Here is an 18,644-nt window from a genome sequence, read left to right as displayed (position 1 = left end):
CTGGGGGGATGATTTCTACTGATTTTTTACTTTTTTTTTTTTTACTGTTTTTGGTTCTTTCGGTTATTTTTTATGTTTTTTGTTTTTCTTGGGTACTATACTACTTTTTGTTTGGTTTTATATATATTTTTAAGTATTTTTGGTCACAAACCTTTCAGGAAACGAGGGAATGGCCGATCCCCCCACCCTTCCTGGTTCGTGAATTTTCGGTCTTAACTAAGTTAAAAAGCTATTCACGGTAATCCGGAAGGCTTCCGCGTTCCGAACTACCCTTCCGCCCCGGCGGTTTAGGCCTTCTAAGGGCGTTAATGTGAGCATCCGCTCGGCGCGGAGTGCTCGTTAACGGTTCTGCCGGTCATGATGTTAAAAAAGAATAACACCCAGGAGCCCTATAAAAACGTGTATGTAACATTCGCCCGGAAGATACATATCGACGGAAAATAAAACTAAGTCCTAAGACGACTGGCTAACGTCTAAACAGAGCTTTATATGCTTTTCACCGTCTCTACCAAGCCAGTACTTTCGGTGGTCTTTTCTAACATCGGGTCGACAAAAAACGTTACTGCTTTCGGCTTCGGTCAAAACACTCAAATTAACTTACTTACATGCAGAAATAGTGAGCTCATGGCTGGGTCTCAGTATCCCCAGACCACGAGGTCACTCCTAAAAACAGGGCTAATACTTTTTATTATATTACTATTGTTTTTGTTCAGTAGATAAAAATCATCATCTCCATCGAAGATGGATCAACCCTTTTCCCCCAACTCCTAGCTTCTCATCCTTATCAAAATGAATCCAGTTGTTAATTAAATTCAAATCAGGACATGACAGGAAGCTAAAAGTTTATATAAAAGGATAAAAGTCTCAGTCCCGAAACCCTTCCGGATTCTTGAATCCACTGAATCAAGCACGTTAAACTTGACTTCTCCGTAACCCGGAAGGCTGTCTTCCACCCTTCACCGTTGCTCGCAACGGCCTTGCAACTATTGTAGCGACACAATAGTTGCAACTCGGAACGTTCTCTGTCAATTCCGTGATTCGTTGTCGTTTTTCCATCACAATTTTTGTTCTTCTTGCTATCGCAACTAATGTTGTTCTGTTTCCTTTTAGCTTTTCTGCCAAAATGGCCGTTTCTGACGTTTCTCAGAAATGTTACGTCAACACTTCGAAAATTTAAAATTTTAAAATACGGGAATATCCTGACCTTCACCGTTCTGCTGATCATCCGAATAACGTCGTTAATCCTTCAAAACTCGGAAGGTTCACTGCTAAAATTTCGAAATCTGCAGAGATTGCATTTTGGCACATTCTGGTCGAATGTCACAAAACCTCGTTCATGAGGTTGGCGAATGTGTCTCTAATTTCATTGTGTCTTATGTGTGTGTAACCACCCTTTGCACAGTGAAGCGCATGTGTCAAGTTAAAATCAGCACAACATGCACATGTGAGTGGGGTTTTGGTTGGTTCCCATCCGTATCTTAAGTAAATACCATCTCTGAACTCTGATTTATTCAGGTTGAAGTTGTATCTGCTCAGTGGTAGAGCATTGAGCCAGTTAGAGGCTCCCTTTTCAGAGGCCAGGTCGATTGCGTATTTATCTGTTTTATTTAAGGAGTTAATGAGGTTTGTTTTTTTTCGATTTGTTCTATCAGTTTTCAATCATAATATTAAAACAGTTTAATCAGTTTAATCATAATATGCGCACACTCCGGCAATTTTGAGTGTGCGCATATTATAATGCTCAGTCAAAACGGACGCAATTATAATGCTCAGTCAAAACTGTACATGGCGCAATTATAATGCTCAGTCATGGCGCAATTATACATGGCTCAGTCATGGCGCACTGTACATGGCGCAGTCATGGCGCACTGTACATGCTCAGTCATGGCGCACTGTCATGGCGCACTGTACATGGCTCAGTCATGGCGCACTGTATCATGGCGCACTATAATGCTCAGTCATGGCGCACTATAATGCTCAGTCATGGCGCACTGTACATGGCGCAATTATAATGCAAAACGGGCGCAATGCTAAACTGTACATGCTCAGTCAAAACGGGCGCAAATATAATGCCCTTCGGGCGCAATGATAATGCTCAGTCACAACTGTACATGATGGCTTAAAAAACAACAGCGATTTTTTATTTCCATTTTTTGGATGCTTTCGAGTCGGATGCTCCTCTACTGGGCCCTTTTGACTTTTTTCCAGGTTTTTTTTCGTATTACTTTCAGCAAATTCGATATCTTTCACAAAAAATCATGAAAATTTGCGACAGCTCAAAGTGAATGTTAATACTTCAAGCTTTCCATCTGGCTATATATGACCTAAAGTACAGAAGCTAATGTAAAACAAATCTGAATTAAAAATTTTTTTTTTACTACAAATTTCGGTTAAACGACCAGATAAGAAAATTAAAAAAGCAAAAAACTTAAAAAAAAAGGAAGTTTTCAGCGTTTTTGCCCCTTTGTTTTACATATTTCCCAACGGGAGACTCATTTTTCAAATCAGAATCCATTATTTTCATCTAACAAAATTTTTCAATTTTCGAACCTTTGATGACCGTCTTAAAAAGTGAAATTTATAATTTCCCCGAAAGCAAAAAAAATATGCCAAATTGTTTAAAGCCTCATACCACAATTTTTAGGCACTATTAGAAAGTTCTTCGTGACCAACGCCGAAAAAGTTGCTGAATTAGAGAAAAATGAAGAAAATTTTTGGGGTCATGGGGAAAAGGGCAAAAATGACCAAAACCCATCTCAAAAATGAAACTATCAAAGAGTGGCATCGACAAACTGCCATTATTTCAGGATTCTAGGGTCGCATGCAAAAATCTAGGGAAATCTAGCGGGTAGTTTTTGAGCACCCGACTAAATTTTTTAAAAAAAAGTAGGAACGTTAAACTGACCAAATGCTAATGTTCCGAGGGGGCCCCTACCACTCTCAATGGGTTTATATAGGGGGCACGCGCCCATCAAGAATTGACGAACCTGCGCGTCTTGGAGTGGCTGAACGAAATGACATCGGACCCAATGGAGACCAGTGTCACGATTCAAGACGTAGACCATGAGAACATGAAATACATAAAAAAAGACAGTGATGATCCTTCCTGGGCAGCCCAGGAAGGGCAATTACTCATTCCTGCGTCCAACCTCAACTTAAAATCTGTAACATTCGCCCAAATACTACACAGCGACGGCGCGTAGAAAAAGTACCTATTAACAACTAGCAGGCGTCAGTTGACTTAATTCTACTCGTTTTTCACCGTCTCGACCTTGCCAGTTGATTTTCTGGTCTGTTTAGGGCTAAGTAAAAAGTTACTAATCTTAGGCCATCAGTCAAACGACTTTTGATCAGCTTTCGTTTACATGCGAACACAACCACATAGCTGAGTCTCGGATCCTCAGACTACGTGATTGCTATTAAAAACACGGCTCGAATATCCTACTTTATTATATTTTTGGTGACAGTTCTATATTAAATCCATTGGAGATGGATTGACCCTTTCCTCTTCTTAGCTACTCATATTCTAAAAAATCAAACAATACCGGTGTTAATTCAAAGTTCTATGGCATCAGAGTAGCTAAAAAGTTAGTTTACTATAGTCTTTCACCATATAGCAGTCTCTGGGGGACCGAGCCTCCGCTTCCGTGTTTTCCTCGAGATAACGTCGTTATCACTCCAAATTCGTGGCACGGGAGGGTACTGCTCTCCACTAATTCCCCATTGAAGCCTCCTTTCCCACTATCTTCTTCTGCTAAGGGTCTTATCGTGCGTGATCGTCACGATAAGAGGCTTCGTTTTTCTGTGTTAACGTGCGACTGTTTTCCACTACATTTGCTGTTGTTCTGACTTTTTCACCTTTTTCAGTCAAAATGACCTTTTTTTGTATTTCTGAGAAATATCCACTTGACAATCGAAATTTTGAAAATAGAAATTTCTAGAATATTTCTACCCTCTTTCGCAGCACTTTTTCGCGGTTGAGGCCTTTTTTCGCTAATTCGTGTTTCGCCAGAAGGTTGCGCTGTGCCAGTCTGGCAAAATGGCACAATCTGGTATGCGATCGACGGGGACGTCGACGGTTTTCTTTGTCCGGAGAGTGGGGGTAGGACTTACCCACAATGAATTTAATTTAAAAAATCGAACATAGCAAGAGAAACAGGTGACCTAGAAGCAGAAACAGGCGAGGATCCTAAGAAACCAGACATAGGTAGAGTAGTAGAGTCATACTTTAACTTGGCAATTGGATACTTGAGTAGCATAATAATAACAGATAGCGATTTTATACTTACAAATAGGATATGTGCGATAGCGATCACAGCGGACATGAGCTTAAGGACAGCGTTAGCAGCAGATTTTAAGAGAGAATATAAAAACGTAGAATTCCTGTGGACCAGGAATAGAAGTTGTAGCAGCCTTGCCTCCGGCGGCTTCGCAAGTACGAGGAAAGTACCTATGCTTCTTGGTGACGAGGGCGACAGAGAAGCAGCATGTGGATCCCGAAGACTTAGTTTTGACCTTGACGAGACTAAGAGACTTCCCTGGGAGAGGGAGGTGAAAGAACTCTCGCCTCCGATATACGACTCAAACCGAGGACGACTACATCCACGGGAGGTGTATGCACTGAAACACGTAACCTTTTCTGATACTAACATACAATTGTTCTTACATAAGAAATACTAATTGAGTATAGGCTGAGTGTAGCTTGGATGTAGGATGTGTTATGTTATATGTGATATGTTATGTGTTATGTTATTAGGGCTTTAGGTGTGGATGGGTTAGTGACCACGAATGACCGAAAGATGATCTTAGCAATAGATTCAAAGTTTGGACTGTCCATTCTTAGGTCAAAACTCCAAGACTTTAGAAATGAACTGATTTCAAAATATTTCAACTCAAAATCTTTTTATCTGACTATTTTAAATCAGTTTTAACGCAAATCTGGAGTAATGTTGGCAAATGTGATACTCGTGACCTCTTTTCTAGATCCTGGTTGATCCTTTAATTATTCATCAGATTTCAATTGCACAAACTGATAATTAAACCGAATCATACGAAATGGATAACTTTGAATTGAATGAGCTGATGGACCTAGCGGAGGCCAATGTAGGACCGATGATAGATGCGATCTATCGCCGACTCATGGATCGAGACTTCGCTCTGGAGGACCCAGGGGTAGTCATGCTGCTGGCGGCCTTAATAAACATCTTAGGGCACGGCAACCGTGGGGACCGTCCCACAGAAGTCTTATTGATGGCCGCTTATGGACAGCAGGGTGTACTAGACCACCCAAACATGAGGGTTATGAGATGGAGAAACGGGGCTCTCTCAGGAAGTGACTTGGCGAACGAGCCTGGATTGGGAAGTTCCAGGACCTACCAGCCAGGTGATATGCCTCTTCCGACCACTCCTAGGCCTCGACTGAGAAGGATGCATGAGGAAATGAATAACGAGGCAGCCTCGTCTAGTTCACAACTGAGAGCAGCTGTGCCACCAAAACGGCCGAGAGTAGAGGAGGAAGTCCAGACGAACGAGACAATGAAAGATCTGAAGGAAATGAAAGGCGAACTAGAGCGAGTGAAAGAAGCCTTGCTCAGAAGTGAAGAAGACGAAGACATGCGGAGGAGATTGTTTAAGGAGTGAAATAAGAAGCTGGGCGAGGAGATAGAAGGCTTGAGTCAAGAGTATAAGGAGCGATCGGAATGACAGGCATTAACGACAGCAGTAGAAAGAACAATACCTGCAAGGGATGTTCCTCGTGGGCAGTCCCCGATGGAGCTTCTAACGCCTCGCGAACTGTGCCATACAACGGAAGAGTGAATTCCAACAGCAGCCGGCAGAGTGGCAATCCCGGATCCAAGTGACACCCTAGGTGATCCAGTCGTAGAGCAAACTGTGAAAAAGCCTATAGAAACTGCTGGACGACTTGTAGCCAAAATGAATGTGACAGGTTCCGAGGTGACGCACCCTATGGAACGATTGACGATACAGGAAGAGTGGAGCTCTCGTCGGAAATACTGAAGAGAACGGGAGCTGTTGCCTCGACGAAACCAACAGAGACCTCAAAAGTCCCTGATAGGAAGATAAGGGTAATGCCTATGAAGAAAGTGTCTCGCGTAATTGACGTTCAGAAGAACGGCCAGTTTAAGAACAACTTCACAGAAGTTCCAGTAACGGAGATGCAAGCAAGTTTCAACCGATCGACGTGGAGTCCAGCAATGAACATGCAGCAACCGCCACTCGGGACGTCTTATTTGATATTGGGCGATAGTCTGGCGAGAGTTCTGCAGAAATTAAGAACCTCATGGATCACTAAGGTAATGGCCTTTGGAGGCGCAACAATAGTCCAATTATATTGAATGATGAACCCAGGAAGAATTCTGGACATAATGATTCTGTTAGGCACGAACAATGTGTCTAGGAGCTCGGACGAGGATGAAGCTCAGTGGGAATCGATGAAGGTATGCCTATTTACCACGATATGGCAGAAGTTTCAGTGCGCGGTACTGACCGTCTGCACCATACCAATGAGCACGAAAACGCTATCGTCAACAGGCAGAAGACACAATGAAAGAGTCATCAGATGGAACAACATCGTGCCAAATCTGGCGAGTCACAATGCTGGACGAATGATCTTGATGCATTAAGAACATGAGCTGAGAGCTATGGATCACGCCAGATTCATCACTGATGGAATTCATTTCGACAATATAGAGGGACAAGGCTGGATGAATCGTGTCTTCCGGGAACGATTGGATGAGTTGGAGATTGAATACCTTCTCCCTGGCACGTCTATAAACAAGACCTGATGACGAAATTGAACCTTCAAGCGGTGAAATTTGCAGCCGATGCGATGAGGATGCTGAATGGGGCAAAACTCTCCGTGAACGGACTATACTCGATTGTGGGAGTGGACTGGTTGACAGCAGCCGATACCAACTTTAGCTCCACAACGGCATTAAGATTTGCTGACCTTGAGGGACTGCCCTCAAATAACACCATGGGTCCAGTAAATGCCAGACCCTTGCAGGACGTAAGAATGCACCATGACGAGTAGAATTGAGAAGAGAGGCCAGGAAGATTTCTGACACTTAGAGCACCAATATTCCAACATGTCAAGATGTTTAAAAAAGAGCAGGCGCCTCCATCTCACGTGAAAGAAAGGGCTTCTCCAATACAAGTAGCCCAAGAAGGGGTAACGGGTCAAATTCGTCAGCCCTCCCAAGTTCCCATGCGTAACCGCAATCAACGTCAGAAGTCCGTCCAGTCGTTGATTATGCACTCCCTCGGTGAGCAGTATCACCGGGCCTTCGACAAAATTTTCTGATCCGAACGTCCCAAACAATGCCAGGATCACTACTATCGACAATTCAGTAACCGCTTTAAAGAATTCGCTTATCAGGTAACAAGAGAGTGCGGTCCATCCTGCTCGGGGTAACGGTAGCCCATACTTCTAAGTCCTTGTTTTGGCCTGAAGTGATAATGCTGGCGGCAAACGACATGGATTTGATGCAGTCTGCATCAATGACAATCGGGGTCCATCGACAAACTGAAATGAACTCGATTACAATAGTGTTAGCCGGCATAAACGATCACTTCCGTAGTAGGGGTTTCCTGAGCAGACTCAGAGAGCCTACAATGGCGAAAGATGCAGAGTGGCCAGCAAAAAAAGATATTCTAGAATCAATGGGCGAGATAATGGAAAGAAGGAGCATTTGCGTTGTCTCCGGGATATGCACATATCCCGGATGGATTGAAGTTTGCGTACGCAATGGTGGCACTGCTCTCAGAAGGGAAGTGTGATATGATCATACCTGCCCCGAACCGCGAAGTGAAAGCGAAAAACTCGAGGCCACTTAGGGCAGAATTACCGGCAGTATGGTCGGATATATCAAACAATATGAGAGGGTTTAAAGATTATTCGCTACTCATGCTGGTATTGGATGGAGTGTTGGGGTTGGAACTGTCCAGGCAGCTCAATTTGAAGCCAGGAATAAACGACGATCATCGAGTGATAGTGGCTTTGTCCATTGACTTGTAGTTCAGGTGAATGGAGATTAAAGAAGAAGGAGAGAAAAGACAGAACTCCAAAGAGACGAAAGCTCACTTGGAAGCAATAGTTTTGTGCACGCAGCCAGAGGCCAAAAAATGGCTGCACTTGACTCTCTAGTAGCAGCATTGGGCACGGACGCTTTCGAGCGAGGCCCAGCGATGATCACAAACAATCACGCCTACCTGTTGAAGGAGTTAAACTTAGCAGAAAATGCAGAGGAAAAGCCAGCCGAATTTGCGAATTGAATCTGCCAAATAGCACTTGAAGCTTTCTGGACGCAGAATAAGAGAGGAGAAGAAGGCTTCGACAGGACCAACAGTATCCTGGAGGGGCTGGGTTTAGGATGGGCCGCCCTCTCACGATAAGAGGCTTCGTTTTTCTGTGTTAACGTGCGACTGTTTTCCACTATATTTGCTGTTGTTCTGACTTTTTCACCTTTTTCAGTCAAAATGACCTTTTTTTGTATTTCTGAGAAATATCCACTTGACAATCGAAATTTTGAAAATAGAAATTTCTAGAATATTTCTACCCTCTTTCGCAGCACTTTTTCGCGGTTGAGGCCTTTTTTCGCTAATTCGTGTTTCGCCAGAAGGTTGCGCTGTGCCAGTCTGGCAAAATGGCACAATCTGGTATGCGATCGACGGGGACGTCGACGGTTTTCTTTGTCCGGAGAGTGGGGGTAGGACTTACCCACAATGAATTTAATTTAAAAAATCGAACATAGCAAGAGAAACAGGTGACCTAGAAGCAGAAACAGGCGAGGATCCTAAGAAACCAGACATAGGTAGAGTAGTAGAGTCATACTTTAACTTGGAAATTGGATACTTGAGTAGCATAATACTAACAGATAGCGATTTTATACTTACAAATAGGATATGTGCGATAGCGATCACAGCGGACATGAGCTTAAGGACAGCGTTAGCAGCAGATTTTAAGAGAGAATATAAAAACGTAGAATTCCTGTGGACCAGGAATAGAAGTTGTAGCAGCCTTGCCTCCGGCGGCTTCGCAAGTACGAGGAAAGTACCTATGCTTCTTGGTGACGAGGGCGACAGAGAAGCAGCATGTGGATCCCGAAGACTTAGTTTTGACCTTGACGAGACTAAGAGACTTCCCTGGGAGAGGGAGGTGAAAGAACTCTCGCCTCCGATATACGACTCAAACCGAGGACGACTACATCCACGGGAGGTGTATGCACTGAAACACGTAACCTTTTCTGATACTAACATACAATTGTTCTTACATAAGAAATACTAATTGAGTATAGGCTGAGTGTAGCTTGGATGTAGGATGTGTTATGTTATATGTGATATGTTATGTGTTATGTTATTAGGGCTTTAGGTGTGGATGGGTTAGTGACCACGAATGACCGAAAGATGATCTTAGCAATAGATTCAAAGTTTGGACTGTCCATTCTTAGGTCAAAACTGCAAGACTTTAGAAATGAACTGATTTCAAAATATTTCAATTCAAAATCTTTTTATCTGACTATTTTAAATCAGTTTTAACGCAAATCTGGAGTAATGTTGGCAAATGTGATACTCGTGACCTCTTTTCTAGATCCTGGTTGATCCTTTAATTATTCATCAGATTTCAATTGCACAAACTGATAATCAAACCGAATCATACGAAATGGATAACTTTGAATTGAATGAGCTGATGGACCTAGCGGAGGCCAATGTAGGACCGATGATAGATGCGATCTATCGCCGACTCATGGATCGAGACTTCGCTCTGGAGGACCCAGGGGTAGTCATGCTGCTGGCGGCCTTAATAAACATCTTAGGGCACGGCAACCGTGGGGACCGTCCCACAGAAGTCTTATTGATGGCCGCTTATGGACAGCAGGGTGTACTAGACCACCCAAACATGAGGGTTATGAGATGGAGAAACGGGGCTCTCTCAGGAAGTGACTTGGCGAACGAGCCTGGATTGGGAAGTTCCAGGACCTACCAGCCAGGTGATATGCCTCTTCCGACCACTCCTAGGCCTCGACTGAGAAGGATGCATGAGGAAATGAATAGCGAGGCAGCCTCGTCTAGTTCACAACTGAGAGCAGCTGTGCCACCAAAACGGCCGAGAGTAGAGGAGGAAGTCCAGACGAACGAGACAATGAAAGATCTGAAGGAAATGAAAGACGAACTAGAGCGAGTGAAAGAAGCCTTGCTCAGAAGTGAAGAAGACGAAGACATGCGGAGGAGATTGTTTAAGGAGTGAAATAAGAAGCTGGGCGAGGAGATAGAAGGCTTGAGTCAAGAGTATAAGGAGCGATCGGAATGACAGGCATTAACGACAGCAGTAGAAAGAACAATACCTGCAAGGGATGTTCCTCGTGGGCAGTCCCCGATGGAGCTTCTAACGCCTCGCGAACTGTGCCATACAACGGAAGAGTGAATTCCAACAGCAGCCGGCAGAGTGGCAATCCCGGATCCAAGTGACACCCTAGGTGATCCAGTCGTAGAGCAAACTGTGAAAAAGCCTATAGAAACTGCTGGACGACTTGTAGCCAAAATGAATGTGACAGGTTCCGAGGTGACGCACCCTATGGAACGATTGACGATACAGGAAGAGTGGAGCTCTCGTCGGAAATACTGAAGAGAACGGGAGCTGTTGCCTCGACGAAACCAACAGAGACCTCAAAAGTCCCTGATAGGAAGATAAGGGTAATGCCTATGAAGAAAGTGTCTCGCGTAATTGACGTTCAGAAGAACGGCCAGTTTAAGAACAACTTCACAGAAGTTCCAGTAACGGAGATGCAAGCAAGTTTCAACCGATCGACGTGGAGTCCAGCAATGAACATGCAGCAACCGCCACTCGGGACGTCTTATTTGATATTGGGCGATAGTCTGGCGAGAGTTCTGCAGAAATTAAGAACCTCATGGATCACTAAGGTAATGGCCTTTGGAGGCGCAACAATAGTCCAATTATATTGAATGATGAACCCAGGAAGAATTCTGGACATAATGATTCTGTTAGGCACGAACAATGTGTCTAGGAGCTCGGACGAGGATGAAGCTCAGTGGGAATCGATGAAGGTATGCCTATTTACCACGATATGGCAGAAGTTTCAGTGCGCGGTACTGACCGTCTGCACCATACCAATGAGCACGAAAACGCTATCGTCAACAGGTAGAAGACACAATGAAAGAGTCATCAGATGGAACAACATCGTGCCAAATCTGGCGAGTCACAATGCTGGACGAATGATCTTGATGCATTAAGAACATGAGCTGAGAGCTATGGATCACGCCAGATTCATCACTGATGGAATTCATTTCGACAATATAGAGGGACAAGGCTGGATGAATCGTGTCTTCCGGGAACGATTGGATGAGTTGGAGATTGAATACCTTCTCCCTGGCACGTCTATAAACAAGACCTGATGACGAAATTGAACCTTCAAGCGGTGAAATTTGCAGCCGATGCGATGAGGATGCTGAATGGGGCAAAACTCTCCGTGAACGGACTATACTCGATTGTGGGAGTGGACTGGTTGACAGCAGCCGATACCAACTTTAGCTCCACAACGGCATTAAGATTTGCTGACCTTGAGGGACTGCCCTCAAATAACACCATGGGTCCAGTAAATGCCAGACCCTTGCAGGACGTAAGAATGCACCATGACGAGTAGAATTGAGAAGAGAGGCCAGGAAGATTTCTGACACTTAGAGCACCAATATTCCAACATGTCAAGATGTTTAAAAAAGAGCAGGCGCCTCCATCTCACGTGAAAGAAAGGGCTTCTCCAATACAAGTAGCCCAAGAAGGGGTAACGGGTCAAATTCGTCAGCCCTCCCAAGTTCCCATCCGTAACCGCAATCAACGTCAGAAGTCCGTCCAGTCGTTGATTATGCACTCCCTCGGTGAGCAGTATCACCGGGCCTTCGACAAAATTTTCTGATCCGAACGTCCCAAACAATGCCAGGATCACTACTATCGACAATTCAGTAACCGCTTTAAAGAATTCGCTTATCAGGTAACAAGAGAGTGCGGTCCATCCTGCTCGGGGTAACGGTAGCCCATACTTCTAAGTCCTTGTTTTGGCCTGAAGTGATAATGCTGGCGGCAAACGACATGGATTTGATGCAGTCTGCATCAATGACAATCGGGGTCCATCGACAAACTGAAATGAACTCGATTACAATAGTGTTAGCCGGCATAAACGATCACTTCCGTAGTAGGGGTTTCCTGAGCAGACTCAGAGAGCCTACAATGGCGAAAGATGCAGAGTGGCCAGCAAAAAAAGATATTCTAGAATCAATGGGCGAGATAATGGAAAGAAGGAGCATTTGCGTTGTCTCCGGGATATGCACATATCCCGGATGGATTGAAGTTTGCGTACGCAATGGTGGCACTGCTCTCAGAAGGGAAGTGTGATATGATCATACCTGCCCCGAACCGCGAAGTGAAAGCGAAAAACTCGAGGCCACTTAGGGCAGAATTACCGGCAGTATGGTCGGATATATCAAACAATATGAGAGGGTTTAAAGATTATTCGCTACTCATGCTGGTATTGGATGGAGTGTTGGGGTTGGAACTGTCCAGGCAGCTCAATTTGAAGCCAGGAATAAACGACGATCATCGAGTGATAGTGTCTTTGTCCATTGACTTGTAGTTCAGGTGAATGGAGATTAAAGAAGAAGGAGAGAAAAGACAGAACTCCAAAGAGACGAAAGCTCACTTGGAAGCAATAGTTTTGTGCACGCAGCAAGAGGCCAAAAAATGGCTGCACTTGACTCTCTAGTAGCAGCATTGGGCACGGACGCTTTCGAGCGAGGCCCAGCGATGATCACAAACAATCACGCCTACCTGTTGAAGGAGTTAAACTTAGCAGAAAATGCAGAGGAAAAGCCAGCCGAATTTGTGAATTGAATCTGCCAAATAGCACTTGAAGCTTTCTGGACGCAGAATAAGAGAGGAGAAGAAGGCTTCGACAGGACCAACAGTATCCTGGAGGGGCTGGGTTTAGGATGGGCCGCCCTCTCTCGTTACCTGATAAGCAAATTCCTTAAAGCGGTTGCTGAATTGTCGTTAGTAGCGACCTGGCATTGTTTGGGACGTTCAGATCAGAAAATTTTGTCAAAGGACCGGTGATACTGCTCACCGAGGGAGTGCAGAATCAACGACTGAACGGACTTCTGACGTTGATTGCGGTTACGCATGGGAACTTGGAAGGGCTGATGAATTTGACCCTTTACCCCGAGCAAATCAAAGAAAACGTAAAGAAGTTCGATATGAAAAGATCCACGGACTCATGGACTAAAGTAAGAAAACTGAGACACACTCTGATTCAGTATCTCCTACAGCAGAATCGCTTTGGAGTAGGAGAAGACAGGAAGATTGGAAAAGAAGAAGATGTGCGACGTCATGCAGGAGGCATGTCCCTATTGACCAACTTGAGCTCAGCTATGAGGACTGATCCCTTAGCGTTGATCAGAGGAACCACTGAATTTGTGACAGTGATATACGGCCCTGCGGCAACATTCGCGTTCCCTGACGTTAAGGTGGAAGCATATAGAAGGTCGGTGCAGCAGCTGAACCTCATTTCGGCAGTGGACAGGAGCGCACTTAATTTGTATGAACAAAGCGTGCTACCCGAGTTGATGAGTGAGGATTTTTTGTTCGCGAAGATAGCAGAGCCAGCGATGACGGCAATAAACTTTGATGATCACTTTCGTGACAGAATGGGTGAAGTAGAGAGAAGGCACATTGAAGTGTTTCCGAAACTCTGGAGTTTGAGGCCGTACGACAAGACGAACGGCAAAATAACAAGATTTCCTTGTTTAGTTGCTTCATACTAAAAAGTTAAAGAAGAAACGAAGGGTTGAGACAATTACAGAAAGCTGTCAGAAGAAATACCTGAATTCCCGTTGATCAGGAGGATGTTGCTCGGAGCAGACTCCGTAGTACAAACTCCCAGGTTAAGAGCCCTTGAAACTAATGAAAAGAGAATGGCGAAGTTCTCTGAAACGATGGACCTGTGCTTCGTGGGCAGAAACGCTGCTGTGCTGCTATACACGCAGTTTGTCAGTTTGTACACACGGATGAGTCGACGAGGAGACAAATGAGTAATGCAGCCACTCCGAAGCCTGGAAGATTTGAGGAAGAGTGGAAGAAATCGAACCTGGCACCAACGGTCATGAGAGGCACGGCGGACTTGCGAGAAGCCACGCTAATCGTAATGAGCGTGAAACCAGAATTGGCGATGAGCTGGAAACTGTTGGTTAGAACTGCACTATCGCCCTGCGGCTGTGAAGAGAACACGATAAATCTAGGAGAACAGGAAGATAAATCAGCTGGCAGGCTAGTTGTGCCAAAGTTTCCGGACGAGATGAGGAATGAGGAGCAAGGGCCTTCGAGTTCAAGTACGAATCAGAAGCGAGGCGATAAGGAGGGAGAAGAACGTCGATCGGAAGAACCCATGCAGCAGGATCCCGATCGAGCGGGAAAAGACAACGATAAGGCTTCGACAGGTGGAGTGCCTAGCCTAGACTTCAATTTCCTAGACAACCATGAGATCAGGACAGAAACGTTACAAGGGACGACTGAACCAGCGGAAGATGAAACTTCCACGCTGGAACCTCCGCCAGCCTTCATGAATATCAGCCGAAATTTAGCGGAGAGCAGCTCTGCTGGTAAGTCGAAAACTATCGAAACGAAACTTTTGACGGAGTCACCACGGAGGAGAAGAATAGAAGGCTCTGCCCGAGTACCTTTCTTGGGAACATTGCCCGAAGAAGAGTGGGAAGTTCACCACAGGGACCATGAGATTAGAACAGGGTGTAATATTGACAGAGTTGCCTTCATGGAAGAGGTCTGGACGGTAGTTCAGTGCTACGGGACCTAGTCTGTAATGAAAACAGGTCTCAACAGACCATTGATGCGAGAGATTCTCGATAAATTGGATGAATGCGAAGGGAGACTGATCAAGTTGTTGATCGATTCGGCCACTGACGAAAATGAAGTTATTTCTCCTATAAAGCCAATGCAGCAGAAAGGCAGCATCGAAGTAGTATACCTGTCCAGAACTTGAAAAGGCACGATACGATCGAAAATATTGATTGACAAAATGAAACACTGGGAAGGGGAAGTGAACTCTGAGATCTCAGTAAAAGCTGTCAACTCAGCCAAACGAAAGCGGGTCGAAGAAGTCACGGAGAGTCGAAGAAGTGCCACCCATCCTCATGGCAGGATTGAGATCAGCCAGTTACAAAACCAAGAGGAGTGACCGCACTCTGACTGGAGCGACATTAGAGATGGAAATACTTAGCCAGTGTGGGCAAAGTACCCTACGAGATTTCAGACCATCGTGCTTGAACCATGGAAAGGGAAGCGTCATAGGACAGCTGATCCCGGTGGAGCATAACCGATTGACATTATCGGAAGCCGTATTGATCGACGAGCCCGCTGATGCATACATGGAGAGGATGGAGTGCAGAAACTCGGCTAGAGGACACCGATTCGCTCTAGAAGACAAAGGCGCCATGGAAGGTTATCTGGAGGAGATGATACAAGGCACGACGATTAAACACAGGGCGTACGGAACGTTGGTCTCTTCTGAGCCGCTCGCAGAAACGATATACCAGTTGGTGAACTTACCGCGGATAGCGGTGGTAATACGTCACTTTGAAGAAGAGATGAGAACCACTCCGAAAATACACGCTCTGATAGCGGTACCTTACGTCAGAACTGACCTACAACTTAGATTTGCTTGGTGCATGACTGGATTGACAATGGAGGAATATGACTCAGATGAAAAGAAAAGATCAAAGGAAGATAAGGTGCTTTTGATGACAAGTTTAAGAGACCTCATGTCCCATGAAGGAGCGGCAGTAGCGTGTGCGAAACGGAGAGACGCTCTCTGATTCGTCCGATTCATGATAGAACAAATATCAGTGCCAGCGTTGAATATAGGTGCCAAGATGCTGAGAGAAGGTAGTGATCAAGCGAAAACCTTGCTCTTACAAGCGCTGATAGACATACATCAGAGCAAACCGATGCGAGTAAATATAAAGGAGCCTGCAGAACTGAAACCAATGAAGAAGCTCGATGAAATACGAAGTTTCTCAAATAAAAAGCTGAGGCTCACAAAAGAGTCAATGGAAGCACTAACGAAATCCAGTGAGTAGTGCGGACCGATTAGGAAGAAATAATATAATTACGTGTCTGGAATCGTAGGGATGGCATACAACCCATTCATCAATGAAAACATACGTGATTGTTTCTTTGATTACGAGCAAGCAGTGTTGCTTAGATTATGGCTGTCACGAATGGCAACGATAAGAAGCGCTGCCAATCAGCAGGATAAATTGGTACGACGTGTGTTGGAAGAAAAGGTGACTGCACCTTCAGTGCCAAAATCTGATAACCGAGTGGAATTTGGATCGGGATTCTCGGATGAATTACTGAGAACGAGCCTATTGGTGGTGTGGGAATTGATGAAACCATCATGGTGTCCGAGTCCTAATGCTGATTCGATAGTGCACGCGACACAGGATGTGTAAAGGGAGTTGAATTCAGACTGTAACTTGCGTGACCTGAACATCATTTATTAATTGATGACGACAGCCTCCAAGAACGACAAAGAGAACAATGTGGAGTTGCCTGGTTAGGGACCAGAGGACTGGGTTACACCTGCTAGCTGTCTAGCAAACGTCTGTGGACTTGAAGGTCATATGTGTGGAGGTCTCGATTGTGCAAAGACCTTGGCAAAGCAACACAAGCAATTGTCAGTAATGTACGGAAATATAATAAAGAAGGCAAAAACGGAATTCGAATTGATTGCAGATTACCACGGAGGAACTGAGGTGAATCTGGTGACTGCACTAGGACTTTACAGCATGTTTGGTTCTTTAGAGTCACCATTGAATCTAGAACAAAATCATGAGATGGTCAGGGCCATCAGCACTGACGTGTTTCCGGGAGTGTTGCAAACCGAACAGAAATATATTGGAAAATGGGAGAAGCGATTGAGGCAAAAATGAGCATCCGGCAGAGTGAAACTTATCGCAGACCGTCGGGAGCGCGATACCTAGTGGGATTGACGTTGGCTCCGAAGTGCAAAAGCCGATACACAGTACACTTCGTAGCGGTGGGTGTGAGGAGTACGAGGACGCTTATCAGCTGGAAATTTGAGCAGGAGCTTTGAAGCGAGCTTTCGTAACCCATCGGAATGCAGTGACTACCGCAGTGAGAAGAACGTCCAGAACAAGTGAGTGTGACGGGAGAAAGAGAAGAGAAGTTGAAGAAAAACCTGGATAAAAATGTGACGTTATGCCTCCAGAACAGCTTCTGTAGGAATAGGGAGACTAATGTGGACCCTCTACCTTGTTGTAAACAAAGATAGAGGAGCAGAGGCGTTGGGGGCTGCCTCTAACAGCGTCAGAATGGCCACCGACGTGTTGCAAGACACTGAAACTACTACTACTACTACTACTACTACTACTACTACTACTACTACTACTACTACTACTTCTACTACTAAAAGTGTTCATTCCCTGTAAAGGTGGCAGAGATACAAGTATGAGCATTAAAATCTACAGGTTAAACAGCGACAATTGATAAAAAAAAGGTACATGAGTTTTCAGGGTTGAAATCTGATATCGATAAATTTAAAAAGGATTCACGGAGTTTTCTCTTTGCACTGGCGAGTTTCTCCTGGCCAAGGTCAATCCCATATTTTGCTGACACAATGTTGGCATTAGCAGTTGTCCGGATAAAGTATGTCCCCCATGTTGAAGTTTTGCACACTTTCGGAACATCGAACAAAATCCTGTGTGCAGCGCGATTGCCAGGTCTAGGAAAATAAAAACTTACATTATTCTCAAGTTTGATATCGTAATTGTTTTGTAAGATGTTGCCGAATAAAACAAGATCCGAGTAGATAAGCTGATAGCAGATAGGTAAAAAAATTAATAGACACAATAGATATTTTGTACTCATTTAATCCACAAATCTACTTTATTGCTTTGCGTTGTACATTTTCCATTTTTCGAAGAGAAGCAATGTTTGGTTGCCATATGCATGAATTAAAAAGAAGAGTTTTTCTGACACATGTTATATAGAGTTGAAGTTTTGTAATCACTGGAGTGTTATATGAGATGTTGCGTTTTAAACTGAAGAAGCAACGCAGAGCTTTACCAGATTTAATGTTAACGTGTTCGGTCCAGGAGAGATTTGGTGTTACAAATAAGCCAAGGTTTTTTATAGAAGGTACACGTTCAATAACTAGACTGTTAAGAAAGTACTCGTGTGGCATGTTGCAAATAAATTTGTTTTATCTGGATGGATTATAAGACCATTTTCGACAGACCATTGATAAACGTTGTCAATATCGTTTTGAAAATTGATCGAAGATGAAATTGAAAGAAGTTTTAAATCAGCAGCGAACAGATAGCAAAGCGAAGAGAGAACTCGCTCTGGCATATCTTTTATGAGTATTGAAAGTAAAATCGGGCCTAGAATACACACTTGCAGAACTCCATTGGTTAAAAAATAATCTGTTGTGTGAAACACTGTCGAATGCTTTTTCAAAATCAAAATATACACACCTAAAATCTTCATTTTTATCATTAAAATAATAGTCCTTATCAAT

At 44.3% G+C, this 18,644-nt stretch overlaps 1 protein-coding gene across 1 annotated transcript in view; it reads right to left on the bottom strand.

The window, feature by feature from the left end:
* The window catches only part of LOC134840527 (coiled-coil domain-containing protein 13-like), a 213,220-nt gene that overhangs the window by 194,299 nt on the left and 277 nt on the right, over positions 1-18,644 (bottom strand). The window lies entirely within an intron of this gene.

Source organism: Symsagittifera roscoffensis, chromosome 2 (genome assembly GCF_963678635.1).
Source record: "Symsagittifera roscoffensis chromosome 2, txSymRosc1.1, whole genome shotgun sequence".
In the NCBI taxonomy this organism is placed as follows: domain Eukaryota; kingdom Metazoa; phylum Xenacoelomorpha; order Acoela; family Convolutidae; genus Symsagittifera; species Symsagittifera roscoffensis.
The sequence above is the reverse complement of the archived record's forward strand: the minus strand, read 5'-3'. Positions and strand labels throughout refer to the sequence as shown.